Source organism: Hirundo rustica, chromosome 7, assembly GCF_015227805.2.
Source record: "Hirundo rustica isolate bHirRus1 chromosome 7, bHirRus1.pri.v3, whole genome shotgun sequence".
NCBI classification, from domain to species: domain Eukaryota; kingdom Metazoa; phylum Chordata; class Aves; order Passeriformes; family Hirundinidae; genus Hirundo; species Hirundo rustica.
This window is the reverse complement of record NC_053456.1, coordinates 31,528,245-31,552,220: the sequence shown is the minus strand read 5'-3', so window position 1 is coordinate 31,552,220 and position 23,976 is coordinate 31,528,245. Positions and strand designations below refer to the sequence as shown.

The 23,976-nt window shown below is 38.4% G+C and overlaps 1 protein-coding gene across 7 annotated transcripts in view; it reads right to left on the bottom strand.

The window, feature by feature from the left end:
* The window catches only part of TFPI (tissue factor pathway inhibitor), a 65,394-nt gene extending 42,091 nt beyond the window's left edge, over nucleotides 1–23,303 (bottom strand). For all 7 annotated transcript variants that reach the window (XM_040070235.2, XM_058421350.1, XM_058421348.1 and 4 more), the window contains exons 1-2: nucleotides 23,202–23,303; nucleotides 22,815–22,924 (exon numbers count right to left, since the gene is read on the bottom strand). The gene's annotated coding sequence lies outside the window, so the exon portion shown is untranslated. The remainder of the gene's footprint in view (nucleotides 1–22,814; nucleotides 22,925–23,201) is intronic.
* Between the last annotated feature and the right edge of the window lie 673 nt (nucleotides 23,304–23,976).

The following is a 23,976-nucleotide window of genomic DNA, read 5'->3' as shown; positions in this document are numbered from 1 at the left end:
AGTGATAGAAATATTTTTATTCTTTTAGTATTTAGTATTACTGTTCTAGTAATAGAAAATAAGTAATATATAATGAGATTAGACAAATGGAAGAAGTCTAAACACCAGACTGTACTTAAAATAGAGAGAAGTACTGGATTAGAACTGAATGAAAAAAAAAATCTTGTTTAAAGTCCAGCACCAGTCTTTTTCAAAGCTAATCAGTCAAGATAAGACTGTGCCAAACATGGAATACTCTGTACATTGTAATACTGAAACTCATGACATGATAAATGTTGTGTGTCACAGGTCCTGTCAGACCGCTCCGGGTGGGAAAGCCCTTTCCAACTCACTAGGCAAGAGCCACCTTAGATGTCTGATATCCATCAAATTAGTCAGTGGAAAAAAAAAAAAAAATTTTGCTCTTTTTTTCAGGAGCAAAATAACTGCAAGGAAGACACTGGATTCAAAACATCTCTTCCATGCAACTGTTTCATGGCAAACACACAAAACAACAACAAACCAAAAGAGATCCTTGGCAGGATCGCCTCTCCCAGGAGACAGAAAATGGAACATAATGCCTTCCACAAGAGTTTTCCATTTTGGCTCAATCATTTCAAAACCAAGAGTAAACATCCGGAATGCTGACCAGCCAAAGTCTCTCAAGTGAGTGCCTAACTCTAGACACGTAAGTGATAACTCTGGAGTGAGGCAGCGCTTTTAAAAGGAGAAGAACACAACGGGTTGCTGCAGGGAAATTCCCTGATGCTGCATTCTTGTCTCAAGCAGCAAGTTCAGACACGTCGTTCTGCTCAGCAAGTGGTTGAATGAAGCAATTTAAGCTGTACCCACAGCAGTTCTTTACCAGAATTGAGTTAATGATGGCTCAAGTGCAATATTTACTCAGAATGCTACCAGAGGACGAGCCAGAAAGGAATCTGAGAAGTCTGTGGAGGACTGAGAACAATGCAATGATCCTGCTTTGCTCATTAGAAAGAAATCCAGTATTTAGAGGTGTTTCCTGGGTGCTGAGTACGTCCTTGGTAAAGCAGGGTTCAACAGGATTGTTCAGAATACTTACAAAACTTGCATTAACAACACACAGAAAACTGTGCGGCTCTCATAGGAAAATCCAAACCATTATAGTAAAATCCTCATTTGCTGAGTGGCACATTTTCAACTGGAAGAATCTCTCACTGCAGTATTCTCATCACCTTTTCCAAATTAGCCTACTTTAATAAGAAAATCAGCAATAAAGGAGGATTTTTCATAGAGGTTGTGTATCGTTGGTAATGGAAGATTAAGAATTACTCTCTATTTTTCTTTGATCCTCTGCAATCTCTTTCTAACACTATACAAATCTCCACTAGATTCTGGCAGAAGCCTGTCAGCTTATTTGATTTCTTTCCAGCCTGGGAGATAGCTGGGGTGATTTTTTTTTGCTTACTTGCACCACATGGTAACAAAATTTGCCCAGAGATAAGACACTGTAACACACACACCCCCTGCTCTAATGCCCGGATAACTCTTCTAATAAACACACAAATTTCTTTGACAGAATAACCCTCACAAAAACAAGTTGCAATTGCTGGCACTCAGGCTTCAAAGAAGATTTTAATACAAGCTGCTTGCAATAAATCAAACACAGAAACAGTTTCTTCTTAATAGCTAAATATAAGCTGAACACAGATTTTTTTTGTGATCTGAGTGCTATGTTGGACCATATTAAATTAAAGATGTTTAAATAGTCCCCCCAAGAGATTTCATTCCTCCAATTCTATTTTAAAATTTATTGCTTTTTGGAGAAATAGCTGCTATACAGATAAAAGATACCTGTTCATGGGGGCTTTTCATCTTAACAAGGTATTTACATATACTTTGACCAAATTTTTTTTTTTTTTAATGCTTTGCAATAATAATAGTACCACCACCACAACAAAAATAACAAATAGAAGCAGCACCTTACTTTGACTTGCTAGATGCAAAAGAAAGCATTTAACTAATAGATTGATTTAAACATTTCCAATTTTAAATATTTTGAGGGACAGCTACAATAGATAGGTCCATCCTTCCTCTCCCACCCTGCCGTTCTGGAATACACTGGCATAGATTCCAACCAGGAGTGGAAACTAAAAGATCTATAAATGCAGAAAGACAGATTGTGGTTACCAGTTTCCTTTAAGGTGGCCCTGTTCATTCCGTTGTGCCTTCCAGATTTATTTTACAGTGATCTGTAATAGCCTGCAGAGTATTTCCTACTTGGTCAGGGCAGAGGATACCAAGGTTTGAGGGTAAATCATTTCACAAATGTGACAAATGGCAAGCCTCTCTCTTATTTTTTTCCCCTTACTACTGAACTGACAAAAAATAGAAGCATGGAACCTTCGTAAGCAAGAGAGGCTTAAACAGGTTACGGACCCAGACTAGGGCTGGAATTGGTCATGCACGGAAACTTAAGAAGAAAATGAAGTTTTTCAGGGCTTGTTCCACAGAATATGTATGCAGGCAAAAGTATCTTAAAATTCCAGGATGTTTCTTCATTTCTATTACTGTAGTGCAGGGAACAGAAGATGGGATCAAGTGTAACAAGAAACCCAAGCCAAGTGTTTTTTTAAAGTTACCAGTACTAGTGAGAAAAAAAAAAAATTATTCACAAGAACATACACTATAATAATTAACCATTTTCAACGCAGGTATCCTTGAACTTTTCTATAAAATTTTCTTTTATACACACATGACCATTGGTTAAATGAGTGCTATCCATCAGGATTCAAATTTGGGCTGTTTTGGTTGGGTTTGTATGGTTTAGTTTCTTTTTTCATATTATGACAACATTTTAGAAATAAATGAAGAACACAGGCGTTATTACTGGTTTGTTCCCTTTGAAACAGAAAGATCTTACGGGTTTCTGAACTTTGCTTTTTGGACACAAGCTGAAAGCAGGTGGACAGGCCAGCTGGAGAGCAGAAGGAAAATAAAGAGCCAAAAGAAGTTTTAATTGCTCGAAACAAGAAACACTTATTTAAAAGTGAATCCCCGTGGAGGTTTTGTAAGTATTTCTGGGGGGGGAAAAAAAAAAAAAAAAAAAAAAAAAAAAAAATCATGCTAAAATAGGTCTTCCTTCAGTACAGAGCATTTTTTCTGAAACTAAAGTGCCTTTTGCTAAACATACGACTCACATCATTGAAAGAAGGTCCTTTGATTTCTAAAGGGAATACTCATTTTTTTGACCAAAATTTCATTCTCAACTATCAATGCTTTTCTCACAAGAGACAGCAGAAAAATTTTAACCCAAATATCCGTGTGAACAATGAGCTACCAGTTCTTTCTGCTTATGAAATTAAGGAATGCTGATTAATCAATTAAGTGATCTATTGTTAAGACCTGGCATAATTGTAAGACATAAAACACCCAACACGAAAAGAGTTTCTTGATTTCTCAGTGCTCTTTTGTGACAAGGATTAAATTTAACAATATTCCAACTTGATTACTTGCTACTGATTTTTCAGGATCATTTGTGACTTAGGTGTAGTTTTTACTACTGTTAAAGAAAGAAGGTGAGATTTCTTCCTTTGTTGTTGCCTGTGAAATCCAAGAAAGTACCTTCTGCAATAACCAGCAGGGCTGTGCAGAGAACACCAAGCCTGGAGCTCTCCCCCCAGCCCACAGATGGACCTTTATGCTTTGTGCCAATGCCCGCAATGTGTCTGCAAAGAACTCATTTACTTTTTATTTCAAAACAGCCTTGAAAGCAGCCAGCCTGCTCCGTGCAGCTTTATCAGCCCCATTGCAATTTACACACCTGAGCTTAAACAGTACAATATGATACTGGGTGAAAACAGGGTTTTGTGATTTGTTTGCCCACTGTATGATTATGAAGATTTCTTTGTTCCCATGCTTGGATTTTCTAAAATATAAGGATTCAAAAAACCAAACCAAACACATGAAAACACCCCTCAAGAAATAAAAACCCCAAAACACCTACTGCCAGCTGTTCTTCCCACTTATAGGTGAAACAGGAAATATACTCTGTATGTGGTACTAAGCAATGGCTGTGGGGAAAAAAGTCAATCCTCCACTGAGTATATTTTTGTATAGTAAAGAACCACGCCAATTCTCTGGCATTACAGTGGCTACTTGTGAGAACATCTCTTCTTTTCCAAAATAAGCAGACTTTATTTGAAGTGGAAAGCTGAATAATTACCACCTCCCAGTTGGAGATACTCCAACATCCTCTGGCACATCTGCAAGTGTTTGGCTCTGGCAGATTTTGGGAGTCCACTGCTCAGAAAAGCAGCGTAACCACTAGAGGGGGAGGAAGCACTCCCAAGGGTTCAGCTGTGTCACTGCATGGCCACGATGTGATGCGTTACAGTTTCGTAGTATGTGCTCATTTATTTCCATTTGTTTCATTTGCATATTCAACATCTTCTTGGAATTACACATGAATTAAATTACAGAGATGTTTCACTAAGCTGGACCATACAGAAACCTGTGAGGTTCAACTTCCTATTAATCTCAAAGCCTAAAGTATACAGAATCTCTAACCAGGATTTAGAACACATTATTTTTTGTGGAATTACACAAAAATACAATCCAATAAGAAGCTATGCTTTACTTATTGCTGTTGGTATAAGCTTTAAGGCCTTGAAAACAAAAAACAGAACCTGAAAACTTGGTATCTTAGCAGACCTCAGTAGCAAAGAACTCACGGATTTGTTCCGCTGGGAGTTCTGGAGCACTCAAAAATATATCAATTGCTTTGAAAAGCTTCCTAGGGGAACTTCTGTATCTCTTTAGAAATACAAAGGTTACTCCTCTGGTCAATATCACCAGAAAATGACATAAAAATTTATCTCTCAGTTGTAAATTTGTCTCTACATTATTGCTGTTTTTATTAAAGTCATTGAAATACAGTTAATGCTTTCTACACAGGGCAAGTTCCTATCTGAACAAATGCTTCTGATTATAAAGACATCATCTTTGGAATCTGCCACGAGAGACATGTAGCATGTCATGACTAATTACAAAACTATGGCAAGTTATAACTCATGGCTCTTTAAAGCACTCACAAACACAAAGCCCCTGCATATGGAACATCCACTAGGTCTGCTCAAGCACTAAAATCACTTCAAAAGAAGAAAATCATTTATTAGTCTAACAGTGGTGAATTCTACTGTACAGGATAAAAGTTTTTTCTTTCCAGCATATTTTTAGTCAAATTCTTCTTCCAAAATGGCAATGTAAATCCAAGACAACAGAAGGAAAATTCTAAATGAATGGTGCAGCTAATGGAGATACAACCCCTTTTTTGTCTTGCAGGATCAATCCACAGGTCACCTCTCAATTTGCCTGCGCATTTGGTAGCTGACAAAAGCTTTATTGTTCCAATTTAACAGAGAAATATCTTGGTAGTGACCTTTTCCTAACTGTTCCTACCCATAGCCTTGGATCTAAAGGAGATTAAGAAATAAATACCTGAATGAAGGAATCTTTTCCATTTTGAATGAGGTGCTCTGCTCATCCATGGCTGCTGGATTAAAAGCAGAAAACCCTCCCCAAAATTTATGTGTATATGCATGGCATAACTTATTTTCTTAGGATAAGAAAGAGCTAGAAGATTTCAATCTATTTGCTGCAAAAGAAGGTCAATGGTGGCTTGAATTCGTGCTACTTCCAACTCACTGCTGAAACTTAAGCAGAGGGATTCAAGGATTAAGGTTTCCTAGTGGCTAAGTGCTCAACCTCTTCCTGCCCAGTCACTGTAGGTTTTGACTAGCTTTCTTTCTGTTTATTTGTTCAGGTTTCTAAGTCTGAATTATAGCCACAAAAGCTCTTTGTCTGGAGGTAAATCAGGTTACATACAGAGTAAACTTCCAGAAAAGACACATCTCTGCAGAAAATCTTAGCAAAAAGAAATACTGTAACTGGGAAAAAAAAAAAAAAAAAAAAAAAAAGGAAAAAAAAAAGTCTGCAGCAATCTATTTTAAGAAGCAGCAAATTAATCATTTGATTAGAGTCCATTTTCATTTCTTGATGTTTCTTATTTTCAAAATGAGTTGTTTAAGCACTCCATGCTTCCAGGGATAATGCAGGGGCTTTCAGAAACTACGTATCAATTTAGGACTTCTGAATACCAAATCTAATTAAGATTAACTTCTGCAAAGTACAATTATTTAACAGACTATAGAACAAGTTATCCTATCTGTTAACACAATATGAAGTTTTATGATACAAAATAAATCAGAGAGAGAAAATAAAATAACCACTGATAAGTGGGTAAGTAGAAATTAGAAAGTAAAAGTTATAACCTCTTGGAATTAAGAAGTTAACCCTTCAAGCAATATCTGCTGCTGTGAAAGTCCAGAACAGACCTATTTCACATGAACAAGATTGGAAAGTAAGAATTGTACTACAGGCTCTCAATCAGCATGAAATATGCAAATTGCAGTCACTATTAGGCAATTATATCCATAGACAGAACGTGATGTAAATGGAGCTAAGCCTAAAGCAAGGCAGCTCAACTCTGTTGCTGTGCAGAGGTTGAGTCCTTGCACTGCTTTCAGCATCCTTGATTAGAAACACATTAGAGCCCCAGAGCTCTCAAACCAAGGAAGAAGGAGGCTCGCAGTGATACAGTTCTGGAGAACTGCCGCAGAGGTTCAGGAAACTTTCTTTTGCGTTGGACCAGTATGTTATTCATTTCCACAAGCTCCCCAAGGTTATAAAGCACACATTCTATTACAGAAACACAGAGCAGAGAAGCAGAGCCACTTTCCCCAAGTGACTTTTCTTACAAAGCATGTTTTGAACAACGTGCTCACATTGCTGTCTGGTTGTCAAGAACCACATTCTTCACACACAGCCATGCTAAAAGGTAATTTCTTTAGCTCCTTGCTGGATCTTTTACACAATGTGACTAAAAATACTGGGAACTTCTGTAGAGATTACATTTATGAAACAAATTCTCTCTGGTTCTTGCTTGTCACCACGAATGAGAGAAAACTCCTAATTTGTGTTATAGCAGCTTTGTTGGCTGAAAACCGGCTTACTTCTCTCCGACCTTAAAACTGTGTATGCTTTAATTGTTAGGCATTAGATCATAGATAGCAAGCCCCAGTGATCCTCAAGAGTGATTGGAGAAGCACCAGTGCTTGCCATGACCTGAGGAAAGGGCAGACACTGCCAAACCCCGCTGAAACACTGTTCAAGCTCACCAGTAGAGAGTGTGGTATCTTGGATACTTTACGGCTCCTGAAGCACCACAGCCATGAGGAGCTCCACAACAAATTTCATTATTCAAGCCTTACTCATGCCAAGGCATTAAACCAGGAGCAGAAGAGAACACTTCCTGCCCGAGGCTCCGACACTCCTCTTCCTCAGTTTTGGACTGCAGTTCAAGGTTTATAACCTAGCTCTGATCCTGATCAGACTGGGACCCTTCCTATGCCACCCACAGCAACATCTACTCTTAACTAGGCACTAGACAGCTTGAGGAAAAGGAGTATTCTGGTTTGGGTTGCAAAAGTGCCATAGGCTCTTTCTGGAGAATAACTTATTTTTAAACTGTTCTTGGTGCTGGAGAGATCACTTAACTTCCCATTGTCACTGTATTCATCTATTAAAAATAAATAAAGCCACAACAAGCAAGGGCTGCTAATTCCTCTTTTAGATTTTTCATGTTTTTATGTTTCTTCCTTTCTCCGTTATCTCTTCAATACCTTCCCAATCCAAAAGATCACGTAGCAATACTTACAGCAGTTTTTTTATTTTTTTTTTGGTCCAAAAGCAAATATAAAGCACAACAATATAAAGAACAGTATCCATACAATTGTAAAGATGTCTGCAGAAACAAATAGCATCTCTGTTATAGAAAGCTGCAGGAGCAGCTATTATAACTAAATATCACTTATCACAAAACACAAAGTTCTTCCAGGGATGTTTGCTCGTATCATCTGGCACCAGTCTTGTTCACAGTCATGAAAGGGATAATTCCTTCTATGGTCTTGACAATTTCCCTTTCTACTGACTAGAGTACTTGACTAGGAAGAACAAACCCTTCTGTCCTCCTCTTTGCAACCATTAGAGACAGATTTTAAAAGCCTGTGTAGTTAATGTTTTCCACAGTTTCTAATAAAATACATGATACACTTAAATATGCCACATGCTTGAGTTGGTGCCAGTGGACAGCCAATCCCTGTTAGATTTAATTTCAGAATAGATCATTTAAGTGTTTTGACTGAAGCTCATAAGCCAGTTAACACCAACCCTCCCTAAGAGAGGAGGAGAGTGTAGCACTATTAGTTAACTACAGCTTAAAAGTCAACTGTAAGCCAATGGGACAAGAAAACACTTGGGCAACCATAACTGGGTTTTTTTTGAGCACAGTGGGAGGGTTTTACGTTTGACCATGATAATTCTGACTGTTGAGCCAGTAGTTCTCCACTAGACTGCCAAAATTACAGAAATCAAAGTCTAAGCAAATAAGAATTCATGGCTTAGAGACTAAAAATCAACTGGAATTAAGGTAGAACTTCAGGAAATGCAAACCCTGTCAGAATTCAAGACATCATCTACCTCACATTGATGCAGTGAACTATTTGGATAGTTTGCTTTTTGTCTTTTTTGTTTTGAAGGGTTCAGCTGAAAAGTTCCTGGTTGCAAAGTTTTAAAATCTGAAGTTTCAGTTTGTGAATCTGCAATGTAATTTTCATACTAAAATATAACCCATGCTGGTAACAGTGTTTACCTACACTGTCATTGGACTTGGACTTTAATTCCGGAAGAAAAAGTGAAGCTTTTATTTTCAACTAAAAATTTTTCAAAGTTATTTCTTTAAAAGGCATTTGAGTTACTTTTTTCATTTTTGTTCAGACAAGTTAGCAGGAAGATCCTACTTATTCAAATACCTTTCATAATTTGGCAATGGCACAAAATGACCTAAGTACGGAAAGAAAGAATTAAATTTTGAAAACTATAATAATTCTAACCCCTGAGATAAGATCCAGCAGAGATGCTCAGTACCCTGAGAACACATTTTGTGCCTCACCCACCACTTCCAGCCCGGAAAGAAGGAAGGACAGTCCTAAGCCAGGAAGCGACTGCAAGTGGGACATGGGAAGAGCATTAAAGGAGATGACCTTTTCTTAGAACTCTCTACTGTTGAGGAAAATCTTTGATTTAAAGACCTGAGATAACAAATAACAATGCACTTTCACAAGTAGACCTGATACCTGATTATCATCACCACATGCATCTTATTTCTAAAAAGAATATGCTGCTCTTGATCCCCAAAAAGGGCTTCCTTGTTATGAATTCAGCTATCAGCAGTTTCTTCCCAAGCTATTGGAGGAGTACAAAGACAAGAAAATATTGATGTAAATTAAAATTATTTAATTTCTCATATTTATTCACCCATTTCCTCCCCAGACAATATCCAGTTACCAATTAACTTTGCCAGAGGTAATGTGAGGGCCATTGTCTAAAGCCTAATAATTTTTCAACTCAATCTTCCAAATACTAATCACAGAGCCAGACAAGTGTGCTAACTACAAAGTAATATAACTATGCCATTTTGCTGCATTTTCTGTATGTGCTGAAGTAAAAATACCTCAAAGACCAGCTGCTCAACCAGCAGTACAGCTTGAACTAGGGATTTTGGACTAATTCAATTTAATATGGTCCCAGGTAATGTCCCCTGAATGGCTACTCTGTGATGGAGTGAATTTTTCCCCATAGTTGATGGCAAAATGCAGCTGACAATCGAACAGACTAACTTATTGTTGTGTATTGTGATGAGGTATAAAGAGTTATTATGCAGTTCAGCAAAAAGAAGACAGAAATGTACTCATGTCTTTTGTAAGTTTCACTTTGGTGTAGATTTCATAGAAGCACAGAAAAGGAAATCTATTAAAGATGAAAACTTTGTTTGCCAGTACAAATCTGAAGTTATAAAACCGCTATATGATGCCATATTTTATAAACATTCCTACTTTGATTTCAGCTGCTGCAGTATGTCTTAATGTAAGTACAGTTAAAGGGCTTACTGCAAAATGAAATAAAGTCTTTAAGAGAATTTAGAAGAAGAAATATGAAAGAGGAACTTGCACCTTCTTTATGCATCAAGATGAAGGCTTTGTACAGCTGCTCTGCCCTGTAATCTTACCAATAATTTTCTTTATAAAAAATAGAATCTTCTTCAAACTTCTCTCTCTGCAAGGCTATTAAGTCATGTCTATATACAGATTAACAACCACCTAAAATGCTGTATATGGATTTGGGAAATAAGACATCCTTTAAATATGGGTAGGCTGTACAAATAGTTGATGATTTACCATGAAACAGCTTTCAATCACAAAATGTCAATCCAAAAAAACATAATTTTCCCTGGGAATATGACAATGGGAAGCTACAATCAAATCTATACAAAAAGCCAGAACCTGAAGACATGTGCCAGAAGTACCAATATCATTTAGGGCTAATTACTTAAAAGAGAAAATGGTCTCAGGCAAGTATTCCTCTTGCTAGTGTCCTTTTCATTTTGCCCTTTTTATTGGGTGCCTTACAAAAATAACATTAGCAGGAATGTGAGAAGTCTGGGCTCTCACCTGCCACCGCAGAATAAAGTTCTAAAACTGTTTTAAAAAAAATGAAATATTATTAATTACAAAGCTCATCTCAGTAATTACATAAAAATCTGCAAGCTGTTATTGCTTATACAACACAGAAGATTCTTCCTTCATTCAAACCTTCTTATGGACTTGTACTTCAGCTCTAGAAAATTATATTTTATCCAAAGTTCCAAGTGCTTTCTCCAGTTAGGTAGTTCATTATTTCCAAGGATGATTTTTCTACAGCAACAACCAGCCATTGCTCTCTGGGGTGGGCCACACTTATTACATAAAGCTGTAACAGGAGAAAGCGTATCAAGTACCCGAGGCTTCCTCATTCTTCAGCATTATGTGAATTAACTAAAACCATGGGAGATCTTTTCCGTATTTGGGCCTTTTTTTTTTACATTTAGATTTCTACCATTAGGTGATGAACAGGCTTTAGAAATCACTGGGAGTTACAACAAAACTACTGAAAATCAGGTGTTCTTTTGCCTCCCTCTCTGCCTGAATTTACTGTTAGGACACAAAAATGTAGAAACCCAGGTATGACAATAGAGATAAAAATGGAAATTACCAAAGCAGATGAAGTCAGCAGGACAAATATCTCTGACCATCTTTTGGTAAAAGACTGGCATCAGTTACAAACAACAGATTCACGCTACATGACAGAAAGAGGATGAGATATTTAATAGCAAAATAGTGATCAGGAATCTTAAACAAACTGAAATGGAATCTGGATGAGTGCATGTTTCTGAAGAGCTAATCATTGTTTTGCAACAATAGTGTCCTTCCACATCCTGCCTGCCTGCCTAAGGCTAGAGTGGGAAAAGGGAAAAAAAAAAAAAAAGTCATTCTAAGATGAAAAAGAATGGGAATTGCCACAGAAAATGCAGTGCAGCCAACTCTTGTACCCCTTGGGCAAGCATCTGCCATAGACAGACAGCAATTGTTGTCAGTAATGGAGCAGAGTTATTGTGACTGTGGAATAGGGACACAAAAACATGAGGCAGCTTTCTGCAGCTGCAGGCTGGCTCACAGCATCGATTTCCCTCACTTCAGCTCAAGCTGGCAGCTCCTGCCACAGCATTCGACACTTGCCTGGTAAATTTGTGTCCGTAATCTCCACAACTCCCATCCATGATCTGAATTTCTCCTGCGGGACAGCACAATGCTTAGAACATCTCTAAAACAGATCCAGCTACTGCTTCTGTTCAGTTTGAAGCCAGCTGTGCTAGAGACCTTCCTTCTAGAGATCAGGAGAACTGAAATTGCTGTGTTGTCAGCAGCACCTCTGCCTGCACTGTGACACCTGTAGGTAATGCCTTAACCACGTACAGAGTCATTGTGGTCCATACACTTCTCTGCCTTTTGGGGAAAAAACAAATAATTCTCTTAATGGCCTTAGTAATTTTTATAACCTTGTTTCACTTGGAAATATTTTTTTTTTGTCATCCTTTTATGTCTGAGGATGTATTTACAGCCTTCTCTGTCATGAAACAGCAAAGGAAAATCCTCTAGTGACTCTCTAAATCACAGTCATTCAATATCCTTTTGCTCTGCTCTTTGTAACCTCTGTCTAAACGGAATGAACTTATCTTTCTGATCTTTTTTGTTAGGGAAATCTTTTCTTCTTTAATCCTATTGATTTCCTTCTCGTACCTTGTCTTGACTGACAGTAAACAAACTGGGCACTGTATTTAAGGCAATGCATGCCTTTAATGAAAGTACAATGCAAACATCATACCTTAATTTGATGACATTCTTTCATCACTGCAACATAAAATTATTGTGTCTGTTCATTTTATTTTCTTGATGACGTCTTCTTAAAATGTCACATTAGTGTTTTGCTACAACTACAGTTTCCTTCTACCTTACTTTCACAGAAAGCAGACTTGGAGAATTACTTGGGATTAAGTAACACTGTTTTAAACCTTAATTAAAATACTAATATATTTTTCAGATGTTCTTTCTTGGTGGCTTAAGGGAACACTTTAGACTTCACAGCAAAATTGTTTTATCAAGAAAACAAACAAACCCAAATATTTATGCAGATTTTGTAACCTCAAATGCATACTAAGCATCTTCTAAGCACATAATGTAAAAAAATAAATCAATTATAATATAGAATTGCAATTTATAAATGAAGAGGTGACCTATTGACTTTCTTAGGTGAAAGCAACAGATGTTATTAAAAATCAGCAATGATTGCAGTATCAAAAAAACAAAAAAAACCAAAAAATAAAACCAAAAAAAAACAAACCACCAAAAAAAAAAAAAATCAAAACCACACCAAACAAAACAAAACAACAACAAAAAAAGGCATGTTGCTCACTTTAAAACATGCACTAATATAGCTGGAAAGTAATTGAAATTATTCCAAGAGAAACCTGTCTGTCTTCTACCAACCCTTGCACTAACAGGATCTGACAATTTACTTAATTTTATATTTTTCTTTACTTGATGCAGGCAAATAAGAAGTAAAACATTCAGACACTGGACAGAAGAAACCAATCCACGCACTTGGTGTAAAGGAGACCTAATACCCCTTCCTATCTTTTAAATTTCTTTGCAGCCTCCTCTCTCTGTGGAGTTCATTCACAGAACACAGGCCCACTCTTTTCTCTCTTCACTCCTTCTTTAAAAGTCTCAAAGTCTTTTAAAACAAGGGTATCCCCATCACACATAAAAAAAATAAGACAAATGAAGGAAGTGCCTGACTTCAGAAACTTTTCCTCAGAACTTGGTACGGTATAGCACAGAGAGAAATCACTGCAGTCTGGCTTTGCTTTTTTTGTAGAGTTATGAGTAGTTTCACCTGCCCATGAGGGAAATGTCGTGTTTCACAGCTACCCAAGCCTCCTCTGATTTTGGAAGCAATTCTGTTTATGCCGAAACCTACTCCACAGGAAAACAAATGATTTCAAACCAATAAACAGCACAAATAAAAGTGGCAAGGCAAGTAGACTTTGTCAAGTTTCATTAAGGTATTTATGTCTGCTAACACAAAAGCCAGATATGATTTCTGCTTATATCTGGGACGTGCTGCACAAAAAGCAGACTATCAGGAAGGTTCATTTCCTTGAGGAGCTGGATATGAGCTCTGCTGCATCTATTTCCCTGTGAAAATTGAGTCCTGTTTGTAATAGCTGGCACTGAAAAAACAATAACCTGCGGTGCCTTTCCCATAAAGTCGGTTTCAATTTCAATAAAATCCGATTTTTCTCTACTACCAATGTCCAAAATGAAAATATATTAGTGATCCAACAGCTGCTTTTTTGTTTGTGTGCTGAATAGTGCCCTTGAATGGGATAATATCCAGAGTAGCATATGACATACAATACATGTCCAATTGTGATCACCCAGAATTCTGTTCATCCTTCTTTATTCCCATCCACCTTCATACAAAACTACTTCTTTTTTATAGACGGATTGATTTAGGATAAACAGTGTTTCTCCCACCTGAATTACCTCACTGACTGCCTTGAGGTCTTTGTTTAAATCCCATTTAAATCTCATTTAAATCACACACCTTGTTGCACTGGGTCTTTCTGGGTGAAAGGAGAAACACATTACCAGAGTTTGGTAGCCTTGTGACTTTTTCTGTGTAAAAAGTAATTTCTATGAGGTGAGAATAATTTCACCTTTAGCTTTTTCAGTAAAAGAAAAAAAAATAAAATAAAAGGCTTTGTTTCCTTTGATGGACCTCAGTGTATTAAGAGTAGGGTTTAATTTTGGGGGGGATTTTGGTTTTGTTTGTTTCCTTGTTTTTCTTAACGTTAAGGTGAGCAGTGCTACCACTGACATCTGTCCAGAGCGGATTAAAAATAAAAAGAAATTTCTCAATTATATGTGTGTGACCTAACCAAAAATGAACTGATAGAAGAGGTTGCAGATGACAAGGATATGGCTCAGTCTATATTCATTTTGCAGATTGGTAGAAAAATATGGTCAACAACAATTTCCCCTTCAGGAACACAAGCTGGAAAGCACAAAGTAAACTCAAAGTCCGCTCCTGCTGCATTTATCAACAAATCCAAAAGCACAGGCCTTCACTCTATAAATTGAATTGCACCTGCAGCTGTTATTAGCCAGTTATGCAGAAAAATGTACAGACACAGCGAGCAACACCTCTGTCAAACAAGAGAAAATTACAGTTCCTGCAACACATACTCCCCCATTTAGGCAGAACTACTTGCCCTTCACTTATTTTCTCACATAGTTGACAAAATAATGAGGAAAAACTCCACCCTTTTCAGCCTCCTGTCCACAAAGGGATTGACAGTTTCTTCATCTGGCCCCGTGTGGCACTACTTACTCCATGTAAAAATAAATATCAGGAGAGACAGGGCTCTGCCTTCAGTGGGCTGGAGTACAGGATTTCCAGATGCTGTGCAGGAGGCATTACTGAGCTGTATTTGCCACCCATTCTATCTCTCACATATTCAGGGTGTGTTGAAACTCTGGCAGTGCAGCAATGATTTCTGGATGAATATAGATCCACCAGTATTCCTAGCCTGGAAAAGTCAAGCAGTCCCAGAAGAGCCCTTAACACATTTCTTCCTCTTGAGTGGAAGAAATCCAGTGCAAGGGTCAACAACTCCAAAGAGAGAACCTGTATGGCACATGCTCTGTTATTGAATTTTTGTAGCAATATTAAAGCTGCAGCACAGAATAGTTTGTAAAGATTCACTGAAGCAAAGTGTAAAATGTTGTCACTTTTCCCTCCAATCAGATATTCACCCTTCCAGGACAGTACAACATTTTTTTTCCTATTGAACAGGTTTTACCTTAGGCCTAGCAACATATTTTAAGGTTTCATGTTTGGGCATATATTTAGTAGGGCTTACCTGAAACATTCTGGCTTACCATGAAAAAAAACAAAACACCCCCAAGCACAAACAAAAAAACCCCCATACAACCTAACAAAAGCTCCCTGTTTAAGTTATATGTAAATTTAAAGTACTGCACAAAACATTAAAATTAAATTCAGTGGGCACTGGCATAATAGGACACTTTGCATTCACAGATCTCATGGATTTGTGACTTCTGAGAATTTTCCTCTGGGGAAACCAGGCAGCCTGAGTTTTTACATCTTCTTTCAAAAGGCCAGCAATTTTGCCACTCTTGCTCAATTCAAAAACATGAATCATTCCGTGTAAAGGAGAGACTGGATCAAAAGATGTACCAGGTACTTAAAAATCTCAGCCATGTTTGAGCAAGTTCAAGGGTGAAGACAGATTCTGTGGTTTTAATCAGCAAAAACACTTCCTGAAGTACAGAAAACCCACCTGTGAATCCAGAGAAAATTTGACACTACTAGAAACCTTCTGTTTTCCTCCCAGTCCTTTATTTAGAGTAAAGGGCAAAACTTTCACTATTTGTGAAAACTGCATCTCATGAAGCTTCCTGTCGTGCTCTCTGATCATGTAGTTTCATACTAAATATTTCTTCAATAAAGAAAATTTAATGCTGTACCATATTCCACAGATATATAATTCATAGCATGTTACTACATTTTTGAACCAAGGTTAAAGATGAAAAATATTTGGAACATCAGCTATGCAATTGCCACAAATAGGACTCACTTTCAATAAATACAGAATGCATTTGTGAATCCTGCAATGGATCTAAATAGATTTCCTGTAAATACCTATAGGTGGTGCTGAAATGCAACTATTCCTTATGAAAAACAGCAATCACAAAGTAACTGCAGCACAGCTACCCACTGAGATGGGTTTTACTCCTGGTTGTGCAGATTAAACTCAGGGAAACACAGCTGAATTGCAGTTTGAGTGCATCATAAGGGTTTTCCTCAGATACGTTTCAGAACAGATTTCCCTCATGTGGGCAGGATGCCCTACAGCCAAGGCTTGTAGTTGCAAAACACAAAAATACATATTTTTAATTGTTGGAAATACCCAATAAAAAACAACAGGGTCTGTGAAAATGCAGTTGTCGTGAACATGGCATAACTACAAAGGAAAAGAAACAAACATGTTTCGCCAAGAATTCCCCTTTCAGGTTGCACGGTTTGCCCCGGTAATCATAAATCTTGCTGTTCAGTAAAAATAATGACAATGAAGCTACTAATAGTTGTCTGGGCACCAGCCCAGTTTGCTGAAATGAAGCAGAACTAACTAGCTTCTCCATAAATATATAATGGAAAAGAAAAAAAAAAAAAAAAAAAAAAAAGTCAGGCATAATTAACATGTGGTAACATGATAATCAGCACCAGATGAATCCATACTTTCTGCTTTCAAAAAATACATAATAATTTTATAGAGAAACTGAAGTGCTAAGAGTTACGAACATAGTTTATGGTAAAAACTATTTCCTGTAATCCAACACTCCATAATTTCCAAATTCTATGTGACCTTGTAAAAGATGAAACTTGAGGAAAAAACTTACAGTAACAAAAAAAAAAAAAAAAGAGAGAGAAAAATTCTATAATTTAAAAAATATAAATAGTGCAGAGTAAAAAAAAAAAAAAAAATCACACCATCAAAAATTTGTATAAATAATTAAACGCTTACAAAATTTTTGAACAAAGGTTCATGCACGTCACACAAAACAACAGAATGACGTAAAACATGAAAGTTAAGAGATGATTTAGTCCCTGAATACATCTCTGTCCATTTTAAAAGTCAAAACATGCAGAACACCAAACTGCCTGTCTTTCATTTTGCACCATAAACTGCAAGCCACAGAAGTGTTTTCCCTCAGTGCATTATAAAACCCACAAAACACAGAAAGCTATGCTCAGTTCTATTCCCTCAATTTTTCTCTCAGCAAGAGGGGGAAAAACAAAAGACCAATAAATTAAGTTGCTAAAAGAATGGAAAAACATTCTAAAAGCAGAACAAATTTTGCTAATTATTTATACTTGCATTTCTTTAGTTGCAAACTTAAGCTACTTTCAGAAAACAAACAAAAATAGCTTGCAGGGAAATAGAGGTGTACATCACCACAAGATGTACATCACCCTTTCACTCAGCATGTTCTTTTGATTAATATGTAATCCATGTTTTCTTTTTCCCCCCCACCATCTTCCAGGCATCCCAGCCTCCTCGTAGGTAATTTGGAAGTTGAAATCCAGTGTAAGATGACTCAGTTGCAGTAAAGCAGTGCAGCACACACAGGTTGAAAATAGGATAGGACATCCACAGAGACCATGCTGCTGCTTCACAGCTAAGGCAGACTCTTGCTCTAGACATACAAGGATATTACCTTCAGGCCTAGTTTTGAAATGAAAATATGAACAAATATCGATTTTGGCTAGGTCATCTCACAGAAAAATTGTGAGCCTGCACGAGATGAGGAACTCGGTTATTTCCTTTGGAAAATCCTGATCTGTATTTGTCCACCTCTCCTCCAAGTTCTTTTTGAATTAGAGGGCATCGGTAGTCTTTAATCTTGGTTCCTAACATCTTCCTGAACTTGGGTCACATATTTTAGTAGGAAAAACTGGATTAAAAATTGGTAGACATAGAGAAAATTAATTCTTGAGAAAAACAAGAGAAGCAACATTTACCATTTATTTTCTTATGTTTAGCAAACTTCCATAAACATAGAAATGAGTTTAAAACTGATTAAAGTTTCTTAAAGAAGATGCAAGAAAGTGGAATTCATTGGAATAAGAACAGTTTTAATCTCCCTCAGCAAAAGGTAGGCAGTGTAAATCAGACATTGTGGTTAATGTTTAAAATTATACTTAATTATGACTCTATTAAGTAGTTTGATTACATAGGGAGTATTTAAGCTAATGTGAAGAAGTCATTAGATTAGATAAGGGAGCATTTTTTAGCAAACATTTTGATTAATTCAAACTGTTAGGGAAAGGACTTCAAGACTTAAATATTACAAGTACAGTGGTACTGAGTGCTATGACAAAGATCAGTCATTCCAGAGGCAAACAGCAACACATCCAAGTACAGGCTTTTGTAACTGTGTATTTGTACTGGGATTGCAGCTCAATATCTTCTCCAGAATCGGAAAACCTAAGACAAAATTACTCTGTAAAAAAATAATTTCAAAACCCTACTGACTCAGAGTTGCAGCTGAACTTGACAGGTTCATTTTACAACAGGCTTATTCCAAGGTTGCTCCACTTGAAGGTTCAGTAAGCTAATCACAATGGCCTGGTGGGTGGTGTGCTCGTACCTGCCCAACAGGGTGAAAGATCTTCTTGGCAGGGGAGCAGTCAGTGGCTGATCTTTCCCTTCCAACCCAACCTCAACCACGCCAGGCTGGAAACCTGGCTCAATAATGTGTTTTGTCACATTAATAAGCCAGCTCTGAGCTGGCAGCTGCATTCCAAATCCACCCTAAAAAGTGCAATGCCAAAACTCCTCATTTGGCCCATTCTGTGCACCCTGTCTCTGAGAGGGAACTACATTTTGTACTTCCGGATACGCTCCAGGTGGAAAAAGAAAACAGCTGGCACATATGTAGCCATTAATCCGAGAAGCTGAGAAGAACAAGAGAGTAACTGCAACCAGATTTGAGCCATCAGCACTGAAACTGAAGCTTTATCTAAACTCGTGTTGTTTTTCATGTTCTAAAAGAACCAGTGATCTCATTTGTTAAATTCTCACTGCAGACAGCTCAGACAGGATATTTCATCCACTACTTTCTTCTTCAGTGTCCTCTGGACCTGCCTGCTAGTGGCAGGAATTGAGCTAAGTTTTTATTCCTTCTGTCTTCCCCTCATACTGTGGGATTTCCCTTCCCTGCCTTACTGTGCCTGGTTTCCCTTCCCTTGGGGAACAATCTGCCTTTTCCTCCTCCCAACAACGCAATACCTATTTTCTTGAGGGGATGCTGCATTTCATAGCTCAAATGTTTATCACAGTCTTTATCACAGTTTATCACACTGCCTTCAAAAGGTAGACAACCTCCTACATCTCCCAGCCTCCTACACCCTGCTTTTTCCTGTTTCCAGCAATCGCATGCACCCTGCTGTCCTTCTCGCTCAACTCACTGATGCTCAGTAAAGATAATCAAAAACCTTGTTCAGACCAAAAGGAGGGGATCTCGTAGCCACTGGATGTGTGAGGGAAGGAACAGGGACTCTCTCCCTTCTACTAACAGAGTTGCTGCAGTAGCTCGGCTCCAGCAGCATCACTTTCAGTTTCCTTATTTCACAGCACATCTAAATTCTCCTTTTACACCTTTAGTTACCACCTAATTCTCAAATTTGCAAGCCCTCACCTGCCACTATAAAAATCTTTAAAAACAAACACCTGTGTTTTAAATACAACTGCAGCTGAAAATGACCACTAAACATGCCTTTCTCACCTTCTTGTTACCTCTTGCATAGTAACTACCTCAGTGGTTTTTGGAGTTTTTCCCCCCATTACTGCTTTCAGAAATATCATGGAACTCTCATCTACCTTTTCTGCACACCCCCACACTCCATAGTCACTACATGACAATGATCAACAATAAAAACCAAAAATAAAAGTCCTACTCCTCCCACCAGCCCACCTGCTATCCTACCTACACATGGGCTGTTTATAGACATCAGCTGCTCAATCAAAAAAGAATCTCTCTCAACTGGTACAAATATCTAGTTAAACATGACACTACCACCATGTATTTATTTAAAAAAAACACCCAAAACTATATTAAATAAGAGATATAAATGTTGTGCTGTTTTCTCCCCAAGTTTACACTGGCTCACAATGTTATTCATGGCATGGGAGTTGGACTCTTATTACTCAGGTAGAGCAACACCAAACTGACTGCAAGAAAAACAGGCCACACGTCTAAGAGAGGCTGCTTGACAATGAATCCTCTCAAACCATTCCACTAAGCCATTACAGAACAAAATAGGTACTGTTCACTATAGAACACTTTTACCCAATTTAAAATTGGAATTTATTCATTAAGTTACAGCCCAGACAGATTTTTACTCCTATCCAATGTGTTAATCTCAGACTGAGGTTTGAACTCTCTTCTGAAACAAACTTACTGGCCACAATCATATCTGTTAATGGCAAGGTAGCACAGCACAGAAGTAGGAGAAAGGCTAAAATTGAAATAGTCACATTAATTATCACGGCAATGTCTTAAAGTACACATACAATTCTGCTCTCCCACTCTACCTACTTCTCTTGAATAATTCTTTTCATACTGCTGGTGAATAAATAACTCTTTCCAATGCTCGTGTGCCCTTACTCTGAAAAGCCTTGAAAAGGTTGTCACAAAAAGACCACCATATCTAAGCAAGACAAAAAATGCAGCCAGACAACAGTTGCTGAAAAGTCATACTTCTTGTTTCTTCCTGCTCTCTAAATCTATATTCTAGTTAGTCTGGCCAACTTCAGTGCCTAATTCTGCAAAGCACTAGCATCCTAACTGAGTAAGATTCCATCAAGGAAGAGCAAAAGAAGGGATCTGTTGCTGTGTATTATTTGGGTTTATTGTATTCCATTTTTATATTAGGTTTTGTAATGGTTTCTTCTGCACCTCCCCGTTCCCCTGGAAAATGTATCATCCCAAGGTTTGTCCCTGCTCCTTTTCCCCACCCATTCTCCCCCACTGGAATGTAACCCAACTCTGTTCCACTCCCACCTTATCCCTGACCGGGTGGTGGCTTGTTCCCGCCTCCAGCCCCTTCCTCCTGGTTAAAAGCCAGGGCGCAGCATGCAGCTGTTCTCTTGGCCGGGGCAGCAGGACTGGGCTCCTGACCCAGGTGAGGGCAGGACCACAGGGGAAAGACTGAATAAAGCCCTGATTCCCCCTGGTTTGAGTGCAGACCCTTTCCTTTGCCATCGACGGGTGCCTGCTCTCTCTAAAGGAAAAGGTTCACAGCCACTCTGGGATCTTTGGGACCCAGAGGAAAAATCCTTCCAACTGTGGTTTGTCTCTCAAGCTAGCCGAGGCAAAAATGGAGCCGGTGGGCTTCGAGAGAGAGAGAGAGACACCACAAGGATCAGTCCACATACTCAGGCCTCAGGATTGGTCAGAAGTGATCGAGCCCATGTTTATCAATTTGCTATTTGTTTGTATTTTTATAGTGGGGGAAAAATAGGCAAAGACAAAGGAACAGCCAGTATGCAATATTTATCCTTTAACAACTTTGTCCAGCAGAATTAATGAGAACTCCGCTAAAATAATCTGTCATTATCTAATCATTTGATCTTCAGTAAACACAAGAACAAGGGAAAGTTTGAGCAGCAGTGACTTTCACAGGCCAGACTGGAGGGAACGGGAGTTTCACAGACTGCCTTGGAAACTGCACAGGAAGGAAAATCCTGAGCCTTAAACACATTGTCTCATCAGTAGTCTATCAATGGTTTTACTTTCACTCTAGGAAAATTATAAATTCTTCGCTCTATTCTAATGATTAACAGCACGCAACGCACAATTCTGGTAAACACATTCAGCATTCACATCTAGTTAATATCATTCAGGACGAGGTATGGAATAAAACTGCCCCTCATATTGCATCTGATGGTATAACTGACATTTTCATTCATTCTATCCTTTCCCATTAACCCAGGCTGAGGTCAGACTGTTATAGCACTGTGTTCATAAACACAAAATTTATTTACTAGAAATAATCCCCAAAGGCTATTTAAAGCTATTAAACTGTTCAAATATTTATGTGAGTTATTGCTTATTTTTCTTTTTTTTTTCTTTATTATATCAACATCTAGACAAAAAAAATTGTTCCTATACTCAAAACAGAAGCATTTTTCTTACCTTCAAGGAGTTTACTTAGCAGTTCACATACATGGCAAACAGATGCTGCTATCCTAATTTATTCCTAACACACTGTGATGGTATCTAGAGGAGCACAGAGCAGACTTGTGTGGCTTCCAGCATCCCTTATCTCTGCTGCAATTCATACTGTTCTGCTTTGCAAAACCCAAGGAGCACTTTGGGATGGTGGCAGCTACTAATGAAAACATCTCTTTCCTCCCCCTGCCTCAGAGAAGCTAACAGCTTTCACAAGGTACAAAGCAGAACAAAAACATTCTTTCTGTAATCACTTCATTAATAACTCTTCCAAACCACACAGAGTTCTCCTTTCTCTCCTATCAGAATGCAGCAGATGCTACAACTCCAAATTATTCAAAAATTTGGTTAGTTACTACTCTCATCAGCTGAGCCACTGAACACAGTTAGCAAAGTCTGTCACGGTGAAAAAAGGGTTGTAAGTTGCACTCAGCATTTGCAGTATTTCCAAAAGTTTTATTTCCATGCAAACCTGACCTGAAAATAGGCATGGCGCATCCAGTTCCTGCAGTTTCCATGGGCTTTTCCCATCGGCTGCGGCTCTTCCAGCAGCTCCTCCACCAGCATGTGCAGAGCAATAAACAGTGCTGAGCAAAGACAACAAAGACAGACTCAAACATACAAGTAAATGATAAGCTTTTCCACGTGCTTAGTAAAAAGCTGATGGTGATATTAGTAAATCACACTTTAGCCCTGCTCCTTTCACAGGACTGCGTTCACCCGGAGGGGAGACTGCTGGACTTTGAGCTGCCCTCATTCTTAATGAAAACTAAGAAAAACAAACCAACAAGCTGCCAAAACACCCAAACCCACACAAGGAACACACATCAAACTTTTTATCGGGAGTTAGAACACAAATCAAACCTTTCTATCGGTCGTCAAACACAGCAGCTCCCACAGAACCCCTGTGTGGAACCAGCTGTAGGACTGAGGGGAACACCCCGGCCCCTCCTGCCTCATAAACCCCTGTGCATCTCACACTTGTAACTAATTACTGCAATTAATGACTGCAATTAGCCCAGGTGGGAGAGCATCCCTGGCTCCAACTGGGCCAGCACTACCCTGCCTTCTTTAAGGAAGAAGGATGGGGCAGATCCCGTCCCTGAGGGAGCCAAGAGCAGCTGTGGCACCACAGCCCCACCGCTAGCCACGGTGGCACTGCCTTGCCTGTAGGGTGTAATGGTCCTCAAATTGCAGGGAACATGGAAAAAAAGGAGAAAAAAAAAAAAAAGGCAGAGGCCTCTTCCTCAAGGGATTAAAGGTTACTTTTCAAAGAATCAAGGTTTCAAATATCAGCCCAAAACTGTTTTGAAATCTGTGGAAAAGAGGTTTTACACAGAATAAGATAACAAACACAACAATTGCAGTCACCCTGCACTCGATTTGGCTCAGTGTGACCTATCCTGGTGTTACCGCTTTCACCTGAGCATGTGAGCCATAATCAGCTCACCTGACAAGACATCAACACCCCAGTGAGCACAACCCTGCCCCTGACCATGTCACAGCACAAGCAAACACATCTCAGGTGACACCACTTGGACTGCAGCCCTGTCTGATAAACAACTGGTGTTAATGAGACACCTGCTCTGATGATTGGGTTTCTTGCGTTCCTTAGGGCTCTGATAACACCTCATTATGT